Raw genomic sequence first — 11,000 nt, 5'->3', positions numbered from 1 at the left:
TTTTATACATGCTCCCACTTAACATTTCTTCACCTCTGGGCACTTCTTGTGGTGAAAAAATATAAAGATCTCTTTTAAAACTGGTTACCCTTTCACAATTACTAAGTCTTTGTTATTAAGTACGCAGTAAAACCATCTGATTTTCTTTACTAATGGGAAAAACTCTGCTACAGAATTGGCTAAAATCCTTGATTAACTTACAGAAAAGTGACAGCTTTCACATCCTAGAGCAAAATAAGTTACTACTATTGTGTACATTGCCGGCATAAAATCTCGATGACACTGATAATCACTCACTCAAGATCTATTGCCATAATTATATTACCTTATTCCCTATTGGAAATATTCAAAAAAATTCACCTGAAGGGCTAAAGCTAAGCAGATTTCATTTCTCCTATAAACCGCATTTTTTTTTTTTCGCTCAGTATCTTTTAACAGGAAAACAGCTTGATCGAAGAAATTAAAACATATACGGAGAGTTGTTTGATCCTTGGTTCTCTTGGCATTATTTTTCTCTAACTTGGCCTAAAATTGTCATCTCTCCATCGTGAATGCTGATTTGCAGTACGGGGTTAAAACTAGAATATGACGATAGTCAAAGAAAGGATGTAACGCCTAGGCTTTGTCTTATCCTACGACTGAGGTGCGTGAAATAAGCTGCAAAAACACGTAAAATCTGGGACAAATTAAGATTAAAAGGAATATAAGCACATAACTTTAATTCTCCACTTCTCGCTCACGCTTCCCTCAGTTTCCTTCTCCATTCCCACACTTACTCCCCACTCATCCCTCACGCTCCCTTCCCATACCTGCCTTACCACTCCCCCACTCACTGCCAACTCATCCCTCACTCTCCGTCCCCTTTCCTGCCTTACCACTTCCACACTCATTCCCCACTCACGCCCATTCTTCCCCCCTTTACATCCCTTCCCGACTCTCAAAGACATTCCTCACTGATCCCCTATTTTCCTTCCTACTTTCCTTCCCCACTACCGCACACACACTCCTCATTCATCGCCCACTCTCCCTCCACTTACCACTTCCCATCTCACTCCTCACACATCCTTAACTCTCCCTCCCCTTGTTTGCTTTCATTAATTTCCCACTCACTCTCCACGCTCCCTCCCTTCACCTACCTTCCCCACACCCACACTCACTCTCTCCCTCTCTCCTTCAGACACCACCACCACAACGACCACTATGAGGTCGGCCATTCACAGCCTCTTCGTCATGGGTCTTCTGGCAGGAGGAAGTCTGGCACAGATTTTACGGTCGTGCAGCGGGTCCAACGTATTCATTGAAGCTGTTATTCCCGGGATTCGTTAGTGACTGTGCTTTGGTTGCCGTCTGACTGTCACTCTCATTCGCTGGTTCTCCTTTTAACATGCCTACTCACTCACACATGCATTCGTACACTCGCTGGTAACAGATGGTATCAGATATCACACACACACACACACACACACACACACACACACACACACACACACACATACACACACACACATACACACACTCCTACATCTCTTCAGAAGTATTTATTGTACTTATTGATTCACTTACACATATCATTCACACAGGCACTAAACCTAACGCACCTGAAAGAAAGTTCCTAGTAAATACTCTGACTCCCTCAGTCTTAACTTACTCCCACAGACACTCGCACTCACTGCACCCCATGCAGGTTCACTCATACTCCAAAGGATGCTCCAACTCACTCACTCATTTACTCAATACCGACTTGTGGAGATTGGAGAAAGTATCGGAGACTTTCTAACTCAGGTTCCTTCTCCTACTGTCACAAGCTTAGTTTAAAGAAGTTAATTTATTTGCATTATTTTATGAGGAATGGGTGGGTCGAATCTACCAAAACCTGCATTACATAATACACTTAGATTTATATTGCTATGCTCTAAAGTCTAAACCATTCACACCGCCAAAGTAGCATATGAGGAAGAGCCTTTCGTCCTCTCTCTCTGCCTCCCCGTTCTTTTCCGTTTATCTCAGTCTTTTCCGTTCTTCCTCTGCCTCCTCCGTCATCTGCCCCTCTACTAACAATCTCCTAAACCCTCCACAGCCAAAGCAATATGTGAAGGAGAGCATTGACTACCTCCAACTGTCTACCCATTCCTCTCGCTTTTTCTCCGATCTTCCTGTTTCCTCCGCTGTCTCCCTCTTTCCTCCTCCCTCTTTCCGATGTCTTCCCTGCCTCCCTCTTTTCTCCCAGCCTCTAATAACGATATTCTACCAAACCTCTACAGTCGGAGTAGTATGTCAAGGGCCGCTTCTGTTACCCGTGTGCAAGCTCAGAATGTTAGGCTGCATCCTGGACCTTGACATACTCTGCGGAGATCTCACCCAAGACCTGCTGGAGAATATAATCGGAACTTTGACACACTGCGTCGCAGAGTTGAAACTGGACGTGAACTTGGACCTTCTCGCTAACATTACCCGTAATGTCACCCTGTTTTACGCTGATTTTCATATCGTCACTCGTTTTACACTGATTTTCACAATGCATTCTCTCATACCCTGAGTGTCATAATGTCTTTAAATTTTAAGCTGATTTTCTTTGTCACTGTTCTGATTTTCACACTGTCACTCTGTCTTTCGCTGATTTTCGTATTGTTCCTGTTTTACTCTCATTTTGATATAGTCACTCTGTGTTATGCTGATTTTCATACTCTGTTTTACCCTGTCTCTCATACCACAGCTTTATGTTATGTGATTATTTTAATCTGGCTCTAACACCCATTCTTTATGTTATGTGATTACTCTAGCTCCCATATCTTAGCTTTCTGCTGTGTGATTCTGTTTTTCTCTGTTTCTCATATCCTTGACTTATGCGATTTTGTTTTACTCTGGCGCCAATACCATACCTTCATTTTTTGTGGTTCTGTTTTACTCTGTTTTATATTATATTGGTGGGACTACTATGACTTTATTCTACTCTCACCACATGTTACTCATTTCAGGTTGGTGGTGCCGGAAAGCAGGAGAAAGCAACTTTAGTCACTCTAATTCTGTTTCTCAGCTGTCTAATTTAATGGGGGTACGTAAAGCTATCTTAAAATTACTTGACTCTCATCCTCTTCTAATTCACGGTTTACCCTAGCTGCTTCATTTATTCTCCTCACAGGTTACTGGTAGAGTTATTCTCCCCTAAGCCACTTCATTCCAATTTGCTTGATACCATACACACTTCTCATACTCGGTCACACCTCTAGTTAAAAAATATATTTCAACAGTATCCTTCCTGCTACGTCTAGACCTCATCATTTCCCTCATTAACTAATCTATACTGTCATCAAACTTCCACCACACCTTCTTTCTATTGTCTATATCATAACATAGCCTGATTTGAACATTCCATTGCACTACATCTACTTTAACACGTCCCTAGTCTTTCAAACTCTTTCAATGTCCTCTTTCACTCTGCTAAGTCATCTAACTCCACATACAGACCTGCAGCACTTCATCAAAGCACTTGCACCCTTTTTCGGTCCCTAGTATTCAAAGATCGATGCATGCATCAATGCAGGACCGTCAGGGTCACTTTGCTTTCATACTTCCCCATGCTTCACATTGCCCTAATATGCCTCTTCTCCTATCCTACGACTTGCTTGAAATCCCATAATTCTGTCTAATGCTTTGGCCACTTTTAAATTCTTACAGTACTATATTTCCACCTACACTTGAGCGATCAAGCTTCCATAGCGTTCTACTCCATGTGTTTGTTAGATGTCATCATCTCGACTTTTCTGGTATTCGATAAACTTTTTCCATTTAATATGAAGACTTTTTTTCAGCTTATTCTGGCAAACTGGATTCACAAAGTAGTTCAGTGTGGCGAATCTATTTAATCTTCAGGAAAATTTGTTTTTATTTGTGGTGTGGGAAATCTTTTTAATCTTCCTGCTAATTTGTTTTTCTATGTGGTGTGGAAAATCTTTTAAACTTTCTGGCTAATTTGTTTATATCTGCGGACGTAAAGTACAGATAATGACAAGACAACAACGAGGTCGATGACAAAGCTATTACAATGATTCCTAAAGAACTAGAGTGAGAAAGATTTATTCTCTCTCAGTCAAATCCCCCTCCAACATTCCCCCACACTGCTCACCTGCCTTGGCTTGCCCTGCCTTCCCCTAAATTATGCTGCCCTTCCCTGCCTTCCTTTACATTACCCTGCCCTGCTTTTCATTACCCTGCCCTGTCCTGCTCTGCCCCGTGTCCCTTCAAACATCAGGCAGGTTCTGTAATCACTTGACCTAATCGACCCTCTCCCCTTCCTCTACCACAGTCGGCACACCACCTTAGGTGATCTTGGATATCTAGCTAGAAATCTTCGGCCTTGAAAGCCTCGTGGTGTCCTCCTGTGTCTGCTGTCGAAGCTTGGCTTTGTGAGTACGACAGATAGATTTAGAAAAATTTATGGGGAGAGAGAGAGAGAGAGAGAGAGAGAGAGAGAGAGTTATTATCTGATACTTTTTATTTTACAGTAAAAACATATGTATTAAGATATGAAATTTACTTTCACGATCATTATCACTCTTGTGGAAAAATTACTTTAAGTATTACGCCGTTGTTGGTCTAAACTGAAAAAAAAAAAAAAAATGCATACCCTCTATAACTTATCTTGTGGAATTTCTTCTTTAAGTGTTACGCCGTGGTTGTTCCAAATTGAAAAAAAAAAATCCATGTCCTTTATAACTTATCTCTAACGTGAGAAAAACATGTACGTACAACGCCTGTAACTCCTCTCTCTCTCTCTCTCTCTCTCTCTCTCTCTCTCTCTCTCTCTCTCTCTCTCTCTCTCCCCACAGCTCCTCGATTTCATCTCATGCTTGCTTGGTGGAGTTCTTGGAATTCTTGGATAACATGGAACCCGTTGAACCGACCTGAACCAACGTGAACCGGAACCAGGAACAATCTCCATTCTTTGTGTTAGTGACTGAGTTATGTATGTGTGTGTGTGTGTGTGTGTGTGTGTGTGTGTGTGTGAACTATGTGTGTGTGTGTGTGTGTGTGTGTGTGTGTGTGTGTGTGTGTGTGTGTGTGTGTGTGTGTGTGTGTGTGTGTGTGTTTGTGTGTGTGTGTTTGTATGTGTGTGTGTGTGTGTGTGTGTGTGTGTGTGCGTGTGTGTTCTTACCTAATTTTTCTTACCTAATTGTATCTTTACAGGAATGAGTCAAGCTCGTACTGTCCCGTGTCTTAAGCCATATTTATCGTACATGTCCTTAAATTTGTGAATTGTTTTGGCACATACTATTTCATTCGGTAGTGCATTCCATTGATCAATTGCTCTGTTTGGGAAACTGAATTTCCTTACGTCTTTATCACCTCTCTTCTTCTCCATTTTTTTGCAGTGTCCTCTTGCTGATGCTTCTCCATATGTTAAGTAATCATTTATGTCTATTTTCTCCTTCCCTGATATGCACTTATATAGCATTATCATGTCACCTCTTTTCCTTCTCTCCTGTAGTGTTGGTAGATTCAGTTTATTTAGTCTTTCTTCGTAGCTTAGGTCCTTTAAGCTTGGTATCCATCTTGTAGCGGCCCTTTGAACTTTTTCAATCTTGTCTATGTGATTTTTGAGATAAGGACTCCAGACTACTGATGCATATTCCAGAGTTGGTCTAATGAATGATGTTATTATCCTTCTTAGCATTTCTTCATTTATGTATGTGAATGCCAATCTCATATTTGCAAGCAGTGTATATATGCTCCGTACCTTCTCGCTGATGTGGTCAGCCGGAGATAGTCTGCTATTGATAATCACACCTAGGTCCTTCTCTCTTTCTGATGTGTATAGGGTTTTATTTCCAAACTTATAATCCCAATCAGGTCTTTTTCCACTTTTACCAAACTTGATTACATGACACTTGTCCACATTGAATTCCATTTGCCGTGTATTACTCCATTCATGAAGTTTAATTCTTCTTGTAGCTCTTTACAAGACTCTGTGTTAGTAATTCTCCTTTGTATTTTTGTATCATCTGCAAACATAGTCAGATAGCTCTCATTTCCAGTGTTACTGTTTATATCATTTATATACACTAAAAACATGATTGGTGCCAGCACTGAACCCTGTGGTACTCCACTAGTCACTTCTTTCCATGATGAGTAGTTTCCACTTAGTACTGTTCTCATTTCTCTTTTTATGAGAAAATCTTGCATCCAACGATACAGTTTACCTTGAATTCCTCCTTGATGGTACAGTTTCCATAAAAGTCTTTGGTGTGCTAATGTGTCAAAATCTTTCTTGAAATCTAAATAGATACTGTCCACCCATCCTTCTCTTTCCTGTATTGTGTTTGTTACTCTGTCATAGTATCTCAACAGATTAGTAACACATGATTTTCCTTTTCTGAAACCAAACTGGTTTTCTGTTATCATATTGTGTTCTTCTAGATGATTTACCCAAGCTTTTCTTATAAGCTTTTCTAATACCTTACTTACAACACTGGTCAGTGATACTGGTCGGTAGATGAGTGGATTTTGTCTATTTCCTTTCTTGAATAAGGGGACAATATTTGCTTTCTTCCAAATATCAGGTAGTTTATCTTGACTCAAGGATTTCTTGAAAATTAATAATAATGGTTTACTTAACTCTTTTGCACATTCTCTTAGTATCCAACATGAAATTTCATCAGGACCACTTGCTTTTCCTCTGTCTAATTTACTTAACTCCTCCTGTATTACTTTTCTGCTATTTGTATATCTGGTAGTATGTGTGGACATGCATGGTCCACATAGTCCCTCTCAAAATTTTTTTCTTCTGTAATAACTAATTGGAAATTCTTATTTAGTGCTTCACAAATATCTTTTTCTTGCGTATAAGTGATTCCCTCGTCCGTAATGGATTGTATTATATCTTTTACTTTGGTTTTGCTTCTGATTTTGCTGTAAAACAGCTTTGGTTGATAACTAGTTTTATTTATTATATCCTCCTCAAACTGTTTTGGGGCTTCCCTCCTTATTCTTCTATAATCGTTTCTTCACTCTTTGTAATTATTATACGCCCTTTCACTATTGTGTCTTCTGTATCTATTCCACAACAAATCTCTTCTTTCTTTTGATTTTTTACATTCTGTATTGAACCATTTCTGTATTTTCTTATCTGCTTCTTTGTGCTGTGGGATGTACTTCTGGACTCCTATTTCATAAAATTCACAGAATTTTTTATATACAGCATTTAAATCTTGTCCTCTAAGCTCATTTTCCCAATCAACTTCTAAGAAATACTTCTTTAGGTCTTGATAATTTCCCTTTTTATAGTTTAGGATCATTTGTAACTTTCATTGCTGTTAACTATGTCATATGCTATCCTGAAGGTGTAATTTAGTACTGCATGATCGCTTTTGCCGAGTGGAGGGTGATATATTAAACTGTCAATATCATTTTCTTACCTAGTAAATATTAGATTTAGCACTGAAGGTACATCGAGTCCTCTTTTTCTGGTGGTTTCCCTCACATGCTGCGTTAGGAAAAACTCTTGCACGAGATCCAGGAGCTTTTGGTCCCAACAGCTTTCTTGGCTAATTATATCTAGAATATTCCATTTTATATTAGTATTAAAATCTCCAGTTAGTATAGTTCTTTCCGATTTCTCTTCCATTTTATGTAGTAATGATCTTAAACTCTGAATTGTACTCTCTGCCAGGTCCTCATATTCGTCTCTTTCCCATGTGTTTTATCTGGGTGGCTTGTACAAATTGGTTACAATTACTTTACCTTCAGATGTGTTGATCTCTACTGCAATCAGTTCTACTTGTGATGGTATATCCAGTTTTATTTCATTGACTTGTAGATTTTTCTTAGTTAATATTATAATTCCTTCTCCTTTTTTTAAATTTCTGTCTCTTCTCCATATATTATATTCCTCTAAGTTTAGTATGTCATTGGATATCCTTGGTGTTAATTTTGTTTCAGTTAGGCATATTATTTGTGGTTCATTTTCTCTGACATAATCATTCATCTCTAGTAATTTAGATACCATTCCATCCACATTTGAGTACATCAACTTTATCATCTTGTTTATATACTTGTCATGATATGGTTTTACTACCTTCCTCCTTTTTATTCCATCCTGGTTGTGTACCACTTTCGTACCTGCAATCCTATTACTTTGTAAAAAAATTTGTTCTTCTCCTCTTCTGATCTTCCCTTATTTTTTCTTTTTGCTTCCTCCCTCTTCTCTTTCAGTAATTCCAGTTCCTCTTGTGTTAGGCATCTTTTTATCCATACATTTTTGAACTCCTCTTTTTCCATAAGATTCTTTGCATTTTTTAGTATCTCCTCCACAGTGTTTACACTCTGGAAAGTCACCTTTAGAGGTCTTGTCTTGCTTTTTTCGTATTTCTGAGTCTTTTCGTCTCATTAACTCTCCTCCTCCTACTGACTCCCTTCAACCTCTGTCTCTTCGTCGCACTGTTGCATCTTTATCTCTTTTCTATCGCTGCTTTAATGGTCACTGCTCCTCTGAATTGTCTGCTTGCATTCCTCCACCTCTACGACGGGCGAGTTGCACCCGTCTGGCAGCAAACTCTCATCCCTTTTCTGCCCAACTCTCTAATGCAAGAGTTAACCGTTACTCCCAGTCTTTCATTTATGCAACAGGTCAGCTCTGGAACTGTCTCCCTCTGTCTGTATTTCCTGCTGCCTATGATCTCCAGTCTTTCAAACGCAGTGTGTCCAGGCATCTCAAAATGATCGGATCTTGAATTTGGCTCTCTATTGTATTTTGTTTTTCTCTTGGAGGGAACTGTTACTGCGGGCTCATGGCCTTTGGTTCCTTCTTCCTCGCATAAAAAAAAAAAAATCTCTAACCTTTTGTGTTCATCTATGTCTTTACTACAGATTTCCTCTGATACTTCTTTCAGTAAACTCATTACATTTGCCATCTCGTTTTTGTTTCTTGTGATCTTGTTTTTTACTTCTTCCTCTTCTATACCAGTGATTACTATAGATTTGTTTATATCTACTGAATCTCTGACTAACTTTGGATTGTTTTGGATTATTATTTTCACTTCCTGTTTAATGGTTTTTTCCTCCACCCTTGTTTCTAAGTCTTTCTTTACTTTCACCATTTCAGCATACGTGGTTTCCACATCATTTTTGTAGCTTTGCACAGCATCATTCACCTGTGTTATCTTCTCCTCAATACCACTGCTTTGGTCTATCAGACTGCTTACTTGCCTAATTGTCTCTGTATCATTTTTGAACTCTTCCATAACACTCTCGTGATTGACTACTGTACTTGCTAATTCACTCATTTTCTTCCTAAGTGTACTCAATTCCACTGTTAGTTCACTGATGGTTGTGTCTTTCTTGTTGGCCTCCCTTCCTAGTTTTTATATTTCTTCCTTTTGCAAGTGCATCTGCTTCTTTATTTCATCAATTTCATTTTTGAAAGCCATTTCCTGTGTGTGTGTGTGTGTGTGTGTGTGTGTGTGTGTGTGTGTGTGTGTGTGTGTGTGTGTGTGTGTGTGGCTTCATCTCCTTGTCCTTATGGACGATACTGTTCTTCTCTCGACAACGTGACGCGGGATGGAACATAAACTTACATTTCTGAATCAGTTCTGTGCAAATAATGGCATAGTTGTGAATAATATTAAGACCAAGTTCTTTGCAATCCATGCGTCAGGTCAGTTGGCGATCATGAGCCTTTCTGCGTTGGTGAGATGGTCGTGCAGTGGTGTGACAGGTATGTGTATCTGGGCAGCCTGTTCACAAGCGACAGGACCCTGTCGTCCGCCATTACCGCCCACGCAGGAGCAAAAATGTGCTACATACTGAAATTTTTGTCATTTTTGGAAAAGAATATAGACATACCATTTTATGTTAAAAAGAAAATATTTGAAGCAGCCTTAATGTCAACCATCCTATATGGCTGTGAGTCCTGGTTCAATGGGAACTTGAGGCCAATGGAAAAATTGTATAATTGGGGTATTAAACAGCTGCTGGGAGCTCGTATGACGGTGTGCACGGACGTTTGTTACGTGGAACTTAGGTGCCCGCCACTGAAATCTTTAGTACTAGCAAGGCAGAAGAAGCTTTTCCAGCGACTGTGGGGGGAAAGGCGCGGTATGCCCGATGACCCGTGGGTGCACGCCGTCAGGCTGACCATGGCGGCTAACACACTAACAAGTAAACACATTAAGAGTTTAATTAATAATTCTGTTGATGATGTTAAAGTCGGCATTGAATCTTTAAAGCAATCAATTTCTAACTCTACATCTTCTAGAAGGCTAATTTATAATGAGTTGAACCCTACCTTAACTGTTCACGAGATCTATAAATGTCGTGGTAAAACTAGTGAGGTACACCGAATGGCATTTAGGCGGCTGCGGGTAATCAGTCATAATCTGGCGATTGAGACGGGCCTTTGGAATCGGCGTGGACGGGGAAGTCTCCCGATAGCAGAGCGGCTCTGTCCATGTGGTGCTGTGCAAACAGAGTTGCATGTACTGGAGGTGTGTCCACTGACTCGCACATACGTACAAGATATAACTTTACTTCCTGGAGTCAAATCATTGGTGACGATGCTCAGTTTCCTATTGAGGAGATAGTGTATAAGGTTCTTTCCTGTTTTGGCTAGTGTGTACAATAATGTTTATCATAACCTGTTATTTAAAGTGTATTTAATTCATTTTGTATGCACTTATTCTAACCATGATATATCATTGAGATTTTTTCTTTCGTAAAAAAGGTGATTTGTCAAATTGTAGTTAAGTTACTAATCAGAAGTGTAATGATTTCCATCTTTCATTAAGGCTATATAGATGCACTGATCAACCCTTTAATACTTCGCTTGTTTTGTTGCCCATAATTGTTTGCTAATATCTGATGTACTGTTTATCATGCTAAGGTTTATTGTTGCTTGAAATCCTGTATATGTAACTGGATATTGTGGTCAATAAATACTTACTTACATACTTACTGTGTGTGTGTGTGTGTGTGTGTGTGTGCGTGTGTGTGTGTGTGTGTGTGTGTGT

The sequence above is a fragment of the Coenobita brevimanus genome, chromosome 104 (assembly GCF_032717465.1).
Source record: "Coenobita brevimanus isolate Jiangsu-jjx chromosome 104, ASM3271746v2, whole genome shotgun sequence".
Lineage (NCBI taxonomy): Eukaryota > Metazoa > Arthropoda > Malacostraca > Decapoda > Coenobitidae > Coenobita > Coenobita brevimanus.
Note: the sequence above shows the minus strand (reverse complement) of the source record.